The following is an 18,605-nucleotide window of genomic DNA, read 5'->3' as shown; positions in this document are numbered from 1 at the left end:
TTTTTAATCTCATCCTTACAATTTTGATTTTTTTTTTAAATATATATATATGGTGTTGCCAAGTTTCGAACCCCCACTCTATAAGTTAGGGTTTACCATTGCACCAACATATTTCATTGATAAATAAATGACTATACAAATATTTTTATCATATGCACACTTAATTAATAGTTAGAAATAAGTGGAGTTTATGCTTTATTTTTTTCAGATCTAACCTAAAAAAAAAGAAGAAGAGAAGGCTCGGGGGTTGGGTGGGTGGCGACGAGGGTGGCTAGGGGGCTCGGGTCGACGGTGCAGGGAGGGGCTCGGCAGGGACAGCGGCTGGGCTGGGCTGGCTGGTGGTCGAAGGCGTAGGGAGGGGTTCGGGATGGGCTGGGCTGGTTCTGGGTCGACGGGGCTCGGGTCGACTGTGCATGGAGGGGCTCGGTAGGGACGACAGTTGGACTAGGCTGGCTAGTGGTCGACAGTGCAGAGAGGGGTTCGGGTTGGGCTGGGCTGGGTCTGGGTTGACGGGGCTCTGGTTGACGGTGCAGGGAGGGGCTCGGCAGGGACGACGACTGGGCTGGGCTGGCTTGTGGTCGACGGCGCAGGGAGGGGTTTGGTTTGGGCTGGGCTGGGTCTGGGTTGACGGTGCATGGAGGGGCTCGGGCAGGGAGGGGCTCCGCAGGAACGGTGGCTGGGTGCGGGGCTGGCTGGTGGGGTTCTCAACTTCACGGCGGCAGCAGGTATTTCTTTCTGTTGTGTTGAACTTTAGTTTGGTGATGTTATGGTCTTGGATTTTCTTGATAGCTCTCTTATTTTATTGTTCATCTGTAAATTCCCTAGCTCATTCTTGATAGGTCTCTTATTTTATTGAACTAAAACAGATAATTGCCAAGTTTCCACCATGAAATAAATCAGTCATTTATTTTATTGTTCAGGGAAATATTTTTCAAATAAATGAGGTGTTGCTTTCTATTAGACAATTTTTTCCATTAAGGATTTTCGAAACCATTTCAATAAAAATTGACCCCTAGTCTAGTTCATCATCCATGATTTATGAGTTACATGGCATTATATCAAAATATTTATTTAAATCTAACGTAGCTCTTGATATATATTTTTAAACTTAGAGTGGATAATGTCTTATTCTGAGTTTGTCACTTAACAATAAAACTAGTAATTGATTTGGTAATTATGTTTCCCTTTGATCAAATGAAGGAATGTGTATGTGTTTATTCTCTAATTGCTTTAGTATTGCACTTTAGTGGAGTTTGAATATCTTAGATATTCATCCGTAGTGAAGTAGGTTCTGGGAATTTTGTGTGCTGCGGTGATAACGGAAGATTGAGAACTTGCATGTCTTAGTGAAGTAGGTTCTGAGAATTTTGTGTGCTGCGGTGATATATGGATGAAAACCTGTGTGTTGTTTGATTTGTTTGACATGTTGGTGTTGATTGTGGTAGATGACTAGGCTAGTAAATTAGGGGATATGCTGTCCGATTTTCTATAGATTTTTTTGTACTTAGTTTTGTGTGGAAATATGAAAAAGATGACTGCCATAATGATAAATTTGTGATCCGGATATTTAACATTTTACGGTCTAATTAATAATTAAGTTGATTATAGAATTTTAAATATATACTTAGATCTGAGATAAATTTTTAATTACTAGAATAGGCTAAAAAATTATGTTTAGTTGAAACCCACTGTAGGATTCAAATTAGTGATGTTTCATTCTTAATTAATCAAGTAATTAAGTAGTACTAATGTCTTATCACTTAAGCTCCTTCCCACTTGAACCATAACATCCTAATAAATAATAAGTCGGGATTAAAGTTTTAACAAAATTAGAGATTAAGAGGTGGATTATGATTAAAAGGGTCTTTTAAAAGATGCTTAATTAGATGCTTAATTTAGTCAAAACTATTTGATTTGAATGCAATTTGCGTAGCTTAATTATGCATTTTCACTTTGATTTGATTGTTCAAAGCCAAATGATGATGATGATGTGTGCATTGTTTTTTTTTAGTTATTATTTTATTTTATTTTATTTTTATTTTCAGCTAGGTGTATTATTGACATCCATAAAGTTGGATTAATAGAAAGTAAAAAATTGTATTATCATATTGTCAAAATAAAGAAAGATAGATGAGATTTGTGGCTTTGAAATGAATCAAATATATGAGAAAAAAGATAAATACATTATAATAAAACTCTATCATTTCTTAATAATAATAATAATAATAATAATAAAATCAATGCTATCACGAAGTTTTGGCAAATTAACAAATTATTTTTCAATTCTTTTTTCAGAAGATATACATGCTAATTAATAATAATTGATGGAACTAAAAGTTTTTCTTAAGGGACTAATTGCATTTAAAAAATAAGACTTTTTTTTAACAAATTTTCATAAAATTTTATGTTAATATCTATTTTGTTTACAAATTTAAAATACAAAGAAAAAATTAGGGGAAGTTGAGCCCCCAAACATAGTAAGTGCCGAATTATATTACAAAGTTATAACACAATTAAATAGTATAATTATTAAAATTTTGTTACAAATTTAGTTTGGTATTGTGCAATGCAGACTAACTGAGGTATGTCAAAGATTGGAGCATGATCTTGTGATCCAGAGTTTTAATGGTATATTTTGCTATTGTTTTAATGGTATATTTTCTGTATTGTGCAACTAGTTTTTTGGTGTATTTTGTTAACTAAGTTAAATGGATTAATATGGTAAATTTATGGTCTATTTTATTGCTGATCTTGGTATAGTTTGCTACTATTTTGAAATACCTCCATGTACTGGATGAATAACATTTTATGAAATAGTACTATCTAACAAGAAATTGTTTGCTCCTTGACTATATGAATACCTATAATGATAATGAAATTTTAATTCTCGCATTTATTATATATATATTTATAATTGTTGTGTGTGTCTACTTATTTATAAGTTTGAATTATAATATATTTATAATTAAAGAATTTTTTTATAATGTGCAGGTCTATATTGAGATGTATTTCTTTGGCGCAATACTGGACAACATTGACAGTTGATGCTTACTAACATTGGATACATTTCTTGTTTAATATTTGGTGATGATAAAATTTTATTGTAGTATAAACTATCATGCAATATGATTTTGTAAGCCGAGTAGACTAAATACTGAAATTATATTTTTGAGTAATTAATAAAAAATTATTTTGTTGTATTTTCTTTTGAAATTTTAGAAATCTAACATATATAATACATTTTGGACACTCAACGGGATATATTTTTTTCTAAATCAAAATGAAAATTATAGCTGCATTTTTAAAAAAAAAAAATTACTTTTAAGGGCATGCAAAGCGAGTCCTAAAAAATTACTTAAAGGTACTCAACCAAATTTTTTAGGACTTGCACTTAATTAAAAGCACTCGACCAGATTTTTTAGGACTCACGTTGCGAGTCCTTAAAACTTAATTACAGGCACTCAACCAGATTGTTGCGAGTCCTAAAAATCTTTTTTAGGACTCGCAATGCTAGTCCTAAAAATCCATTTTTGTAGTAGTGTCCCATGTGGCGATATATTGCCCCTATAGTTGCGATATATCAGCATACGTTGAAATATTAGACATGTAATTGCACTTTATCAGCTTAATTTGAATTGGACAAACAGCTTTGACTAAGTCATAATACAATCTTAAAGCTGTTGGAAGGTTCTAGAGCTTCTAGATCCTTCTTTTTAATTAAACTATTCATCAAAATACATAAATCCTTAATAAACATGCACACGACAAGTGACATGATCTTATTAGTTCTATCTAAACCTTATAGTATACTAAATGACATCGTTATAATCAGTTATATTAATCAAACCTTATGTTATAATTAGTATTCTTAAACTATAGGTTAAACTTATAAAATCTATATATGTTCCTACAAGTTTCCAACTAAGTCCCGACTTGAACCAAAATCCACGGTAACTATCTTACTATAAACTAATACTAACTACTACTATTACTACTACTATCTAGCTAGCTAAGTAAACATTCTGGGACTCTACAGATCGATAATTTCATGTACAAATTGATGAGTTCAATCGTCAAAAAGATTTTTCTCCCCCAAATTCCAGAAAATTTTTGGAGAGAAAAATGTAAATACGTTAAAGTTGTTAATGATCGAGGTACACGAGGGGTTTTGTAGAGATCACGTTGGGGGGGAGAGCCTATCAAAGAAAATCCTAAGACAAGGATACTTCTAGCTGAAGATGAATGAAGACTCGATGGAGTATGTCATAGATGTCATAAGTGCTAGACATTCTCCAAGATACCCCGGGCGGCACCTAACGAATTAACACTGATGCAAAGCCTTTGGTCCTTTGCTATATAGGGGATCGACCTAATCGGAAAGCTACCTATGGGAAGGGGAGGAGTCCAATTTTCTATTGGAGCCATGGACTACTTCACCAAATGCACTGAAGTAGAACCGCTCGCCACCATAACCTCGAAGAAAGTCTTGGACTTTGTGTTGATGAATATCATATGTCGATTTGCCCTACCAAGGAAGATAGTCTCGGACAATGGGACTCAATTCGACAGTGATATGTTCACCAAATTTTGTACAAGGCATGGAATCACACCCCCAAGCAAATGGCCAAGTACAAGCAGTGAACAAGACTATCAAAGACACATCGAACGACGAAACGAATGATGACAGGGCATACACCATTCTCTTTGGCATTTGGGTATGAAGCTAGGTTGCCATTTGAACTCACTCCCCCATCGCATAGATGGAAGATATACGATCAAGGGAGGAACCATCGACTAATAAAAGAGTCGCTCGATTTAATCGAAGAAAGACGAGAAAAGGAAAGTCTCAGAGTAGCAGCACATCAACAAAAAGTGGCCAAATACTTCAAGTCCAGAGTTAAAGATCAAAAACTCCAAGTTGGGGACTTTGTACTCAGGAGGGTGTTCCTAAACACTTAAGACACTACAGCAAGGGTACTAGGACCTAACTGGGAAGGGCCATACCTTGTGGAGGAAGTGATCCCACCAGGGACGTACAAGATAGCTCGACTGAATGGAAAACTAATAAAAAACTACTGGAATGTCAAACACCTCCACCAGTACTATCAATGAAGTTGTTCAGCAGCAACACGAGTTTTAATTTGCAAATGTATTATTTTTGAATTATCTATGTAACAGCCATTGTGCTTCAATGAATGAATTTAATTTCCTAAGTTTCTCTTAGTTCTTTAAATTTCTTTCAACGAAGGACTTGTCCTTTAGACCTGTTAGCCCCATCGGATCATGTTCGATTATGTGCCTTGAGGGACCTATTGACCCATACGATCCAAAAGAGATACAAGTCCTAGTACCTTGTCATCAAGTTATCAGATCATGTTCGACTCTAGTCCTTGAGGGACCTATCGACCCATAAGATCGAAACAAGAGACTAGTCTGAGGACCTTGTCGCCAAATTAATGGATCATGTTCGATCTTGGTTCTTGAGGAGCCCATTGAACCATAAGATCCAAATGAGAGATTGGTCCAAGGACCTTGTCGCAAAATTAATGGATCATGTTTGATCTTGGTTCTTGAGGAGCCTATCGACCCATAAGATCCAAACAAGAGACTGATCCGAGGACCTTGTTGCCAAACTATTAGATCATGTTCGATTCTAGTCCTTGAGGGACCTATCGACCCATATGATCCAAACAAGAGATTAGTATGAGGACCTTGTCGCTAAACTATTTGATCATGTTCAATCCTAGTTCTTGAGGAACCTATCGACCCACACGATCAACAAGAGAGACAGGTCCTAGGACCTTGTTGTCAAATTATGGATCATGTTCGATCTTGGTTCTTGAGGAGTCTATCGACCCATATGATCCAAACGAGAGACTGATCCAAGGACCTAGTCGCCATTATTTGATCACGTTCGATCCTGGTTCTTGGGGAACCTATCGATCCATACGATCAAAAAACAAGAGACTGGTCTGTAGACCAGTCGCCATCATTGGATCATAATCAAATCTGGTCATTGAGGGACCGATCGATAATTTGATCTAAGACTCATTACAGGCTCGATTAACCCATCTAGACCTGGTTGGTCCCACTTAGACACTTCTGTCTATAATCATTATAACAAGTACACGAGAGATTACGTAGATTGTTATCGACACTAGCTACACAATCTGCATCTGTGTATAAGTATCATTACTACTGAGTATGAAACTATCACCCGACTACCAATGAGGGACAAGTATTTGTGGCTTGCATCATTGGGTGAAAAGGATAGTACTATGTGTCTAAATGCTCAAAGCAAGGCATGGTCAAGTAGCAAGTGACCAAGGCTTTTAAACCCATGATCACTTGGGTGGCATATAGTACATACCGATTGGGGTATACACGAGCAATGAGGGCGTGACCTTAAGTACTAAGCAAGCTCAAGTTTTTAAAGGACATTTGTTCAACATATGTTCCGAAAGTGGAAAAACCAAAAACAAAAAAGGCATTGGTAGGGAGATTCCTAGCCATGTCCCTTATGGGGTGGTCGACCTATCACCCATGGGGTGGTCGACCTGACCTGTTTTGTTCATGGTACTTGGTGAGGTATCATACTACTCACATTACCATGGTTGTTAGCATGAAAAACATAAAAGAGTAAGGTTAGTATGGCACGTAAAATACATGTGTTCAGAGTATACTGAAACCTGAACCAATGAGGGTTGTGAGTTGATATACTTAGTAAGCATTGAAAATAAAAAATTTCAATCAATACACAGAGTACTCATAACAAAAAAGCCTAAAGGCATAAAATGTCATATGTAAAAACTGTCAAGTACAAGGTGCCCCACCAATGGCATGAAAGGAAAGATAGAATAAAGGACCAAGAAGACTAACTAGGGTGAGGAGTATCATCTGAAAGACCACCCTGAGCCTCGGCAGCCTCACGAGCCAAACCTAAGATCCTTCGGTCGCGTTTTCTCAGGAAGGAAATCCAAGTTCAGATTTTTGTTGGACTTCCAAATCAAGTAAAAACAAGAGAAAGTTGTCTCTGAATACTCCTCTTGAGCCTTGTCTCGGGTAGCTTTGACCTCTTGCTCCTTCTCGACAAGCATCCTTCCGTAATTGGTCCATGTCAGTAATTAGCTTCTATTTCTCGGCTTCAGGCTGTTGGAGCTGATCGGCGAGTTTCCCCTCCATCTGGGTTATCTTGAGAGTCAACTCGATTACTTCCTGCTGTTTGAGCTCCACGGTACTACAGAGAGTGTTGATCTCTTCATCCTTTGAAGCAATGTTAGCATCCCCAGAGCCAAGAACACACCTAAGGTCCAGCACCTCTTGGCGGACAGCTTCAAGCTCATAACGAAGGTTGGAGAGTGTAGAGGTATACTCCACAGACCTATCATGGACATGAGAGACTAGCATTAGTGCCTGCAAAAAACATACAAGTGTTAGATAAACGTCAGAGCACAAGCTAACAAGGCAAGAAGAGAACTGTAAAGGACTCACACTCTAAATGTCTAGGAGTGACTTCGTTAGAATGGTGTTCAAGTCCTCATTCTTAATCCCATTAAAATTTGTTGTCGTCTGCTCCAGAAGAGTCGCTCGGTCCATGAGGGCACCAAAGTTTCGTATAGCAGACTGATGTGGCACAGATAAGGGAGCAGGCACAGAACAGGAAGCACCCACGTCAGTGAAAATGGGAGGAACTGGTGTGTAACGCCCTGGATAACCAAGACCATTACACTGTGTGTTTAAAATAGTGCAGGACTTGCGAATCAAGTCATTTAAATGAAAATGTGATCCTAAAGTCATAAACGGGTTAGGTTTAAATGATTTTGTTCATAAACGAGCAACTGTCATTAAAAAAAATGTTTAATACATGGGATCCCAATAACAGGGTTTAAAGGACAGATTTACAAAATTTCCAAAAATTTCATACAATCAAGGCCACTCTAATGGCAAAAACACATTTTAGGTTTCCGTCCATGTACAATCCCTCGACCGTGGTGGACCAACGGCTGCCAATGTACACCTCACCCCCAGAGCTCTCCAACTCATGGTTGAACCATCTTACCCTTGCCTTTACCTGCACCACGTAACACCCGTGAGCCGAGGCCCAACAAAAAAACCATAACATCATAGCAAAATCCATAATGATAATCCAACAATAACAATCAAATACTACATGAAATAGTTAACAACGCATTCAACATGTCATATCGGTCACCTACTCAGTGGTGACAAACAATGCATCACAAGAAATTCATCTCAACATTTATCAAGCGCTAATCATCATATTAGCAATAATAAACACATCAATACTCAACAGTTAAACATAATCCACATACAATACTCATGGTCGATGCCCTTAGGTCGCACCCTCTATTTAACCCACTGACTCCAGCTCGCTTAGGTCGAGCTCAGTGATTACATAGCTATCCTCAGCTCTCAGTGGCCGAGCCACGTCCTGTGCGCAAATATCAATCTCGGCACTCTTAGGTCGTTTATTTCATGCTCACATGGCATATCATAATCATACAACATTGTATTCAAATATAGGGAACCCTAGTCCCAACATAGCAACATAAACGGGTGCAGTTTTCTTACCTTGAATTCCGAGCGAAGGTGATACAGCAGTCCCGAGCAGGATCCTCAGTCCTAAGCCTTGGCGATAAACCTAGTCACAGGGGCCAATGAGTAACCATCAACTTCCAACCAAAATAAATACCTAGGAGATAGAAACTAGCCTCCAAGACCTCAATTTCTACTAACCAAGTAGTAGAAATTGTCCCCAGTGCCTAGGTTCAAACCCCAGAGCCCTAACAATTCTTGAAACAATTGCAAGGCTAAAATTCCCAGGCGGGTCGTGACTTGACTTAGTGAGTCGCGACTTGCCCCCATGTCAGAGAGCATCCTAGGCCAGAAGGGCCACATGCGCCGCAGCACCCCCTGGCTAGGTCGCGGTGCACCCTCTTCGACCCAGAAAATTTTGGGTATTCTTCTTCCTTCTCCTAGCCAAGAACACCTAAGATAAGCCCAGAATTTTGTTAACCAACCTACCTAAATCAACACTAAACCAACTACGAATTTGGACCCATAATCACATATTTTCATCCTATAATCCCCAACAATTAAATAAGAACTAACACTCCAATACAAACATTAATATCACAACTAAATCCCCTGAAATTTCTACTCAAATCCTCAATCAAAACAGAACCAACCAACACCTATAATTCCATCCAAATTCAGCCAGAAACTTTAAAGATGATGTTCTAAAATCTTGCCTTAATTTACAGCTCAATTTCCCAGCTGAAGTTTCCTGGTTAATAAGCCTCAACTCCCCAAGCCTTCCCTTCAATTTACCTCCCAAAATCCTAGTCAAATGCCCAAGCTTTTGCCCATCTTTTCTCTTCCTAGCTTTTGAACCAATTGAGAGAGAATGAGAGAGAGAAGAACGTGAGGGAGAAAGAGCTGAAGACTTCTTTTTTTTTTTCTGCTTAGTTCTAGATACCTTTCTAAGTATATCCTTAAACTTAGGAAAAGACTATTTTACCGTTCCAAGGTTTTCTAATCATCAAATGGCACGTAGGGGTAAAAGGGTCATTTTGCTCCCAATTCCCACTAATTCTTCGAGTGTTCCTAATATTTTCCAATTAAATCCCGTAATCCAATTAACTACGAATTATTTAACCAACACCTAATAATTCCCAATATATTCTCTAAATTCCCGAAAATACCCCTAGGCTCCCCCGATCCGGGTATAAATCCCCACCGTGACTATTTCACCAATCCGCTCACTAGGACCGTCTCGAGCCATAAACTGCGAATATATCCACATGATAATGTGGTCACAACAATTTATCACATATAATCATATTTATGTCCTCAACGACCAAAATTACAAATATGACCTTGTAAGCTAAACAAGGACCACATGCACATTTAATACTCATAAACATGCATTTATTCATATCCATATAATCATATAATCATGCATGCCACATAATCATGCATTTAATCATTTATTCACATAAATACCAATTATGCCCTCCCAGCATACTAATCAAGGCCCTTAAGCCTTATTAGCAAATTTTGGGTCGTTACAACTATCCCTTCCTAATAATAATTTCGTCCTCGAAATTTAGTCGATCACATCAGGTAATAAATCTCATACCTTTGACCATAACTCTAGAGCCCAATTCTTTACATTTTATCCTTCAATAAAACTCTTACTATAGTGTCAATCTTGTTCCAAAAGATATTATCTTATAACTATAATTTTCATTAACCTTTCCTTTCACAAGGACTCTGCTGAAACCCCAGGGTTTGCTTATCACATCAGCGGTCATTTTTCTGTCTTGTCATTGGTACCAGTAATACTTATAAGCCACCACCCACCCTAGGGTAAGGCTAACTTTTAGGTCCTCATCCTAAACCTTGGTACGATCTCAGAACTCTTATTAAATCGGGAGTCGAAACTCCCCTTTCTTCCCCAGAATATCTTATTCTTTCTTGTTTGCAATGTTTGGAGAAATACAAATCTCCCGTCTTGGAACTTCGTGTTCCGATACTTGAATCTTACGAACTCTTATTTCCTTTCAGATAGGCAGATACTCCTGCCCTAATAATTCTAATAACTCATTGTTTTCCCCCGAGCCAATATTGAATGATGATACTCACTGTCTTTCATTTCTTTACATAGATTCAGTACCTCTTGCTTTTTATCTTACCATATCTTGTGCTAGGTCACCCTAGCCGTAATCTGACATTCATCACTGTGACTATTTCATCAAGGGACTATATTTTTCTTGATATCCTAAACACTTGCACATTCAATGCATAATTCTTTAAAATAACCATTAATTCTTCTTAATGCCATTCTATCTGTAGACAGCCAATACTTTGAGGTTCCAACCTTATTCCCTTCGTTCTCCATTTCCTTTCTAGAGCTTGGAAAAATTAAAAGGTCTCAACCCGACACTAACAATTACCATGCCACATCACCCGTTTACACGAACCAAAGTGTGTTAACTCAATTTGCTGAGTTGCAACCTACCATGTCCAATCATCTTACTTGTGGTCCACTCATACGTTCCACCCCTATACCATTTTACCTCCCAATGTAAGAACATCAGATCTTAATATCCATTGAAACTCCTTGGTTACAATATGCATTAGGAGGTAGTACGATGTTCATTTAGGATTTCCATCTTAACACCAGATTCCATCGGATCACTCATCCGATCTTCATATCTTGACTCAGACTATGATGGTAGGGTTCTTCACCACTTCCACAAGATCCTCATTCTTAATTTCATGGTCCATAGGGATATATTCGTCCACAACCCATCGCAGGTACTATATCACTCTCAATCGTTACCTTGTCTTACCTTACTGTAACCCATGGCGTCCTATCCACCCGGTACAAATCTTCCCAAGTTAGGGGGTCAGCTTCCAAATAAATTTTCCCCTTGTGCAGTCAAGGATTTCTAACATGAACCATCCATTAATTCTTGCTGGATCTTGGTCTTATGGCTATTCCTCTACAAATGACCAAGCGCTCAAATCCCTTACACTATGCATTCACCGTTAACTTAATGTTCCATGCACAAACAATGCTCCCATTCTTTCACCAACCGCGAGACATAAACCATCATCCCCTCAGTCTATATCTAGGCACGTCTCAGCCTTTGATGCACCGCTTACAGTTTCATGTTAAAAACAAAGACAAGGTCCTTCACATTACCCTTCTGTATCCATTCATTACACACATATTCCTATACCACAGGGTGTTAATCAATCCTTATTCTGTCTTCTAAAAATCTAATACAAAATTATCCATTCGGTTCAACCTTAGGTTCTTCTGTCATTCCAATCTCTGGTATAGCTGCCTTCGAAGATACTTCAGGTAGTAGATGACAGGTCCACCGGTCTTATTGTGCTTCTTATCCCTCAGGCGTTCTTCAGTAATTTCTTTGTGGCTTCTGATTGAATTTCTTCATACTTGATCCCTTCTCTTCCTATAGCATGACCTTGAATACCCTTGGAGAAATCGAGCTGATACCTTCTTGAGCCTTACCTATAACCCTGCTTCTTCAGTCTTAGTATCATCAATGTAGTAGTCGTTAGCATTGTGCTTCTAACTGGGGAGTAGATCAACACATCCCTAACGAACCTGGATGTGCCTTATCCATATTTTTCCTGTACTCTCTGCTTGTCGAACTTACCTGTGTTGTTGAAACATAAGTAAGTTATGACCCTTTACTGATAATCCTTCACACCCCACTTGGTACAAGTAATAATTCCTTAAATGTCTCTTTTCCTTGATCCTCAGCTGGTAATAGCCAGATCGAAGATCAATTCCTGAAGACATTGTCCTGTCTTGTAACCTGCTATTTAAACTCTTCATCCTTAACAGGCGATGTCAACATATTCCATGCTACGATGCTCCGTCTAATCCAATCCTAGGACAAATACTTCTTCAACTGAACCAGTAATACTTTCTGCAAAACTAATACCATTCTTCATATTGTCTCTGAAACCGAATCTGTCCATAGCCAAATCCTGAAGCGTACCCAACAACTCCTTACATACCCATCTGAATCCCTACTGACCAACTCAATTTCCATTCAGTCCAACTAAAATACTTCAAGTGATGTCCCCTACAATCCATGGTTGTCCCTTATCTAAAAAATAAACTCCCACTCAGGTTCATATCAAGGCTCTCATATGATGAGCTCAATCACCTTCACTACGAACCACCCCCCCCCCCCATGGTTATTACTTGCCTTCCAATTCTTCTTTTACAAGTTTCTGATTCATCCCCAACAAGAACTACTATCTCAAGCCCCTTGTACAATAGCCTTGAGACATAAACTTCATATCTGAATCTCTCCTAGAAGATACACAACACCGAACTCTTTCAGCTCCTTATATAACCAAGAACGAGGACTATTAAATCAACTGGTCACCTCCGAGGAACTAGCCTTAGGCTTCGAATGTAACAAGGCGTTCAAGTATTCCATTCTCTAATCCTGGGCATTGCCTAATCCATCCTAACATATTGAACCATTCCATGTGAATAACGTGTCCTTACCTGGCATCTTTCCAGATGGCATCTCCCACTTTTGATGCATACTAAATAACTTCACTAGGCCTCATCACTGTCCTGACAGCTAACCTATAAACTATACCCCTTCCTATCAAAACCAGGAGCCATAGAATTGACAAGGGTCCTTCTGTTCTGATTACTGAGCATCTTCCCTTACTAAATTCCACAAATGAGAATAGCATCATCTACATTTCTTTCCCTATGGCATTCGCACTGCATACCTCATTCCTTATATCGTTAATAACATGGCCCTCCCTACTGCCCAAGCACAGATGAAAATCTCACACACTGGAGCGGCCCTGATGCTCTGGGCCATCCCAGAGTTTAATCCTTAAATGAATTTTTGACCACATCCGCTTGGATCAACTTCCAATGTGGATTGACCAACCCACCAACTTATTGACATATTCTATCGTTGTCTTACCATTTTAAACCAAGTTAATAAACTCATTAATCTTTGCAGCTCCAACTACTTCATATTAATCTCTTTTATCAAATCACTTTCTTAGTTCCTCCTAACCCATCATGTCAACATTTCGGGTCTAGGGTACCACTACCCACTACTTCCGGCCATCCTTCTACCATAAATGCTTGGCATAACTACTCTATCGCGACCTATCATCTTCATAATATCAAGGATGGAATCAGCTATACCCATCCACTATTCAATTCTTGAACAAATCCAAACCCTCCTCAAAACAAGAGGATAATGCCTCTAAAGCCTTCCATATAGTAATTCTTATCTGTTTATACCTTCAAGTTAAACCAACACTGGTACCCCTACTGTCAAAATATACAAAGAAGCTCTTTCCCCAGCAGAACCCACTGTTTCACCCATCTAATCTTCTTTATCAGACCTCACAGCTTTACTCACATACCAGCGAATGTTTGCTGTGAATTTCAGGGGCAGGTGGAGGATTCCAACCCTAGCTATCATCTGTAACCCTCGCTAGAACAATACCAGGTTCAATGAACCATTATGAGCACATACAATCTGAATTAATCTGCCATCACCAACTAAACCCCTCAGCCTAATGTTCATATCCAGAACCATCCCACAGGCAGGTCCAACAACCACAATAATCATTCACACGTAAATCATAACAAACACCAATCTACATTACTATGCACTAACTATCAAATGTCATTGCTACCAAATACACTCTTGTGTACCATGCTTTCCATGTACCAAAAAGCAAATAAAGCATATATGTTCCACTTAAACAATTAATCACATGAAATCAATATACAAACCATTATCCAATTATTCATCCACATGCGATAGCAATGCTAATAAACACGCCTCAATATTATCATGCAACAGTCAAGGGACAGGCCCTATCAGTATCTCATTCACCCTATTAATCATAAAAATTAATGCATTCATATCTCATTCAAGCATTTAAGCATATAATCTCATGTATTCAATTACAAACCCTGAGTTGAGCTTGTCTTTAGCGGCAAGTGTACATGTCCAGTCAATCTTCAGGAACCCTTAAACCTAGACAGCTCTCATACCAAGTTATAACGCCCTGGATAACCAAGATCGTTACACTGTGTGTTTAAAATAGTGCAGGAGTTGCTAATCAAGTCATTTAAATGAAAATGTGATCCTAAAGTCATAAATAGGTTAGGTTTAAAAGATTTTGGTCATAAACGAATAACTTCCAATAAAAAAAAATTTTAATACATAGGATCCCAACAACAGGGTTTAAAGGACAAATTTACAAAATTTTCAAAAATTATATACAATCAATGCCACTCTAATGGGAAAAACACATTTTAGGTTTCTGTCCCTGTACAATCCCTCGATTGTGGAAAACGAGTAGCTGACAATGTACACCCCACCCCCAGAGCTCTCCAACTCATGGTTGAACCATCTTACCCTTGCCTTTACCTGCACCGCATATCACCCATGAGCTGAGGCCCAGCAAGAAAACCATAACATCATAGCAAAATCTATAACGATAATCCAACAATAATAATCACATACTACATAAAACAGTTAACCATGCATTCAACATGTCATACCGGTCACCCACTTAGTGGTGACAAACAATGCATCACAAGCCATTCATCTCAGCAATTATCAAGCCCTAAGCATCATATTAGCAACAATAAACACATCAATACTCAATAAATAAACATATTATACATACAATACTCCGGGTCAACGCCCTTAGGCTGCACCCTCTATTTAACCCACTGACTCCGTCTCGCTTAGGCCGAGCTCAGTGATTATATAGCTATCCTTAGCTCTTAGTGGTCGAGCCGCGTCCTATGTGAAAATATCAATCTCGGCACTTTTAGGCCATTTATTTAATGCTCACATGGCATATCATAATCATACAACATTGTACTCAGATATAGGGAACCCTAGTCCCAACATAGCAACATAAATGGGTGCAGTTTTCTTACTTTGAATTCTGAGCGGAGGTGATACAGCGGTCCCGAGCACGATCCTCAGTCCTAAGCCTTGGCGATAAACCTAATCACAGGGGCCAATTAGTGACCATTATCTCCCAACCAAAATAAATACCTAGGAGACAGAAACTAGCCTCCAGGACGTCATTTTCTACTAAATCGGTAGTAGAAATTGTCCCGAGCGCCTAGGTTCAAACCCCCGAGCCCTAACAATTCTTGAAACAATTCCAAGGCTAAAATTCCCAGGCATGTAGTGACTTAACCCCAAGTCAGAGAGCATCCTAGGCCAGAAGGGCCACATGCGCCGCGACGCCCCCTGGCTAAGTCGCGGCGCACCCCCTTCGACCCAAAAAATTCTAGGTTTTCCTCCTCCTTCTGCAAGCCAAGAACACCAAAGATAAGCCCATAATTTCCTTAAACAACCTCCCTAAATCAACGCTAAACCAACTACAAATTTGGACCCATAATCACATATTTTCATCCTATAATCCCCAACAATTAAACAGGAACTAACACTCCAATACAGACACAAGAATCACATCTATATTCCCTTAAATTTCTACTCAACTCCTCAATCAAAACATAACCAACCAACACTTATAATTCCATCCAAATTCAGCCAGAAACTTTAAAGATGATGTTCTAAAATATTACCTCAATTTACAGCTCAATTTCCCAGCTGAAGTTTCCTGGTTAATAAGCCTCAACTCCCCAAGCCTTCCCTTCAATTTAGCTCCAAAATCCCAGTCAAATGCCAAAGATTTTGCCCTTGTTTTCCTTTCCTAGCCTTTGAACCAATTGAGAGAGAATGAGAGAGAGAAGAACATGAAGGAGAAAGAGCTTAAGACTTAGGCAAAGACTATTTTACCCTTCCAAGGTTTTCTAATCATCAAATAGCCCCTAGGGGTAAATGGGTTATTTTGCTCCCAATTCCCGCTAATTCCTCGAGTGTTCCTAATATTTACAAATTAAACCCCTTCATACAATTAACTATGAATTATTTAACCAACACCAGATAATTCCCAATATATTCTCTAACTTCCCGAAAATGCCCCTAGGCTCCTCCGAGTCGGGTATAAATCCCCATCGTGACTATTTCATCAATCCGCTCACTAGGACCGTCTCGAGCCATATACTGTGAATATATCCACATAATAAAGTGGTCACAACAACTCATCACATATAATCATATTTATGCCCTCAATGACCAAAATTACAAATATGCCCTTGTAAGCTAAACAAGGCCCACATGCACATTTAATACTCATAAACTTGCATTCATTCTATCCATATAATCATATAATCATGCATGCCACGTAATCATGCATTTAATCATTTATTCACATAAATACCTATTATGCCCTCTCGGCAGACTAATCAATGCCCTTAAGCCTTATTAGCAAATTCTGGGTCGTTACATGGTGTAGAAAAAGATGGCTCTACCTCTGTGACAGGACTAGATGCCAAAAGAATTGGACTAGATGCTATTGGAGTCAGAGGGGACACCTCAGGAGGAACCTCCATGGCCGATTCAGCCTCAACCCTAGCCCTTTTTGGCACTCGAATAGAAGGACTAGATTCGGTGGGAGTCGACCTCTGCTGGGTATGAACAAAACCAAACATGTCTAAGCCTATATTAAGCACATATGAATCATGAAATGAAGGTGATAAAGTGTCAAACCTTGTGAATCAGATTCGAGTTCGAACGTAGTCTCATCAAAGTCTTCAGAAGCAAGAAATGAGTACGCAACAGATGCACCCACCTCATCACCCACATGTTCGGCTGGCACCGGCGAAGAGGGTACCTCCTCAACATGAATGGGTCTCAGGGAGTCTATGGCGATCACGGGCTCGGGACCATCGTCATCCGGAACATCGGCTATAGTAGGAGGAAACAGCCCCAACTTCCTAAGGTTCTCTGAAGTAACGAGGGTCTTGGAAATCAGTGCCTTGGCCCTAACTGTCATAGCCTTGGTCGGGAGCGGTCTATAAAAAGGCCCAACATGCTTAAACTTGGAGTAGTTGGCCTCTGCATCCTTAGTAAAGAAATAGTTGTCGACGTATCAAAATGCCTTGCTATTTACAGAGATCTCTTCCAAGAAGGTGTTGGTACCCTCGCTCATATAATGGTGGAAGTGGAAATACCCCGAGTTGCGCTGAGAAGGGTTTGTCTTCAGGTCAAACAAGTAGTGGATCTTGTGAGGCACTAGAGCATCCCATTTTCTACGGTGATAGATAATGTACAATGCAGATAAGACCAAGATCGCATTAGGAGCCAGTTCAAAAGAACTAATACCAAAATAGTCTGCAACATTGCAGAAGTATGGATGAAGAGGAAGTAGGGTGCCAGACTTAATGGCAGAGCGTGTCCATGCACACATGCCCAGAGGGGGGTCCTCAACTCTGTCATCTAGACCAAGGATAGGTCAAAGGTTTTCCTTATGTTCATAACCTTTTCTTCAGTCATGTCAGAGGCCGCCCCCTTGAACCAAACAACCTCATAATTAGTAGGGTGAGACTTCTGAACCAGTTTCCATATGATTTCACTTGAGAAGGTGGCCCCAGAATCTGATGAATTGAATTCCTTTTGTCTTCCCTTCCTCTGCTACACAGGTGGCAAGACCGTCTTATTCTTGGAAGGAGGGAAAACCACCTTAGGCCAGAACTTGTGAATAGAACGCTCCTGAGAGTGAGTAGCATAGCGATGAGAACCCTCGGTATGTTCTTACTGAGAAGAAGATTGATGGGGAACCCGACTAGTATCTCGGTGCAAAGGGTGTTGCAATGGGTCTCGCTAACCTGACCTATCCCGCTGAGAAGAATGACTCCACTGAGATGTGCCTTGGGAGCCGCAGGGCGTACTGTGCAGAGAAGAAATCTGAGAAGAGTCAGTCGAGGAGCCCTGAGTGATGTGCCTAGCAATATGAGGATCATCTTCAGAGTGTTGCTGAGTCGTCTATTATACTCTCGCCATTGGACGATACCTTTTCAAGAAATCTTCCTCACTGAACAAATATAAAGTGGAGCGAGGTAGAATCCTTTTCACCATTTCCAAGAACTCCTGAGAGTACGCTCACTATAA

The sequence above is a fragment of the Humulus lupulus genome, chromosome X (assembly GCF_963169125.1).
Source record: "Humulus lupulus chromosome X, drHumLupu1.1, whole genome shotgun sequence".
Classification (NCBI taxonomy): Eukaryota; Viridiplantae; Streptophyta; class Magnoliopsida; order Rosales; family Cannabaceae; genus Humulus; species Humulus lupulus.
Note: the sequence above shows the minus strand (reverse complement) of the source record.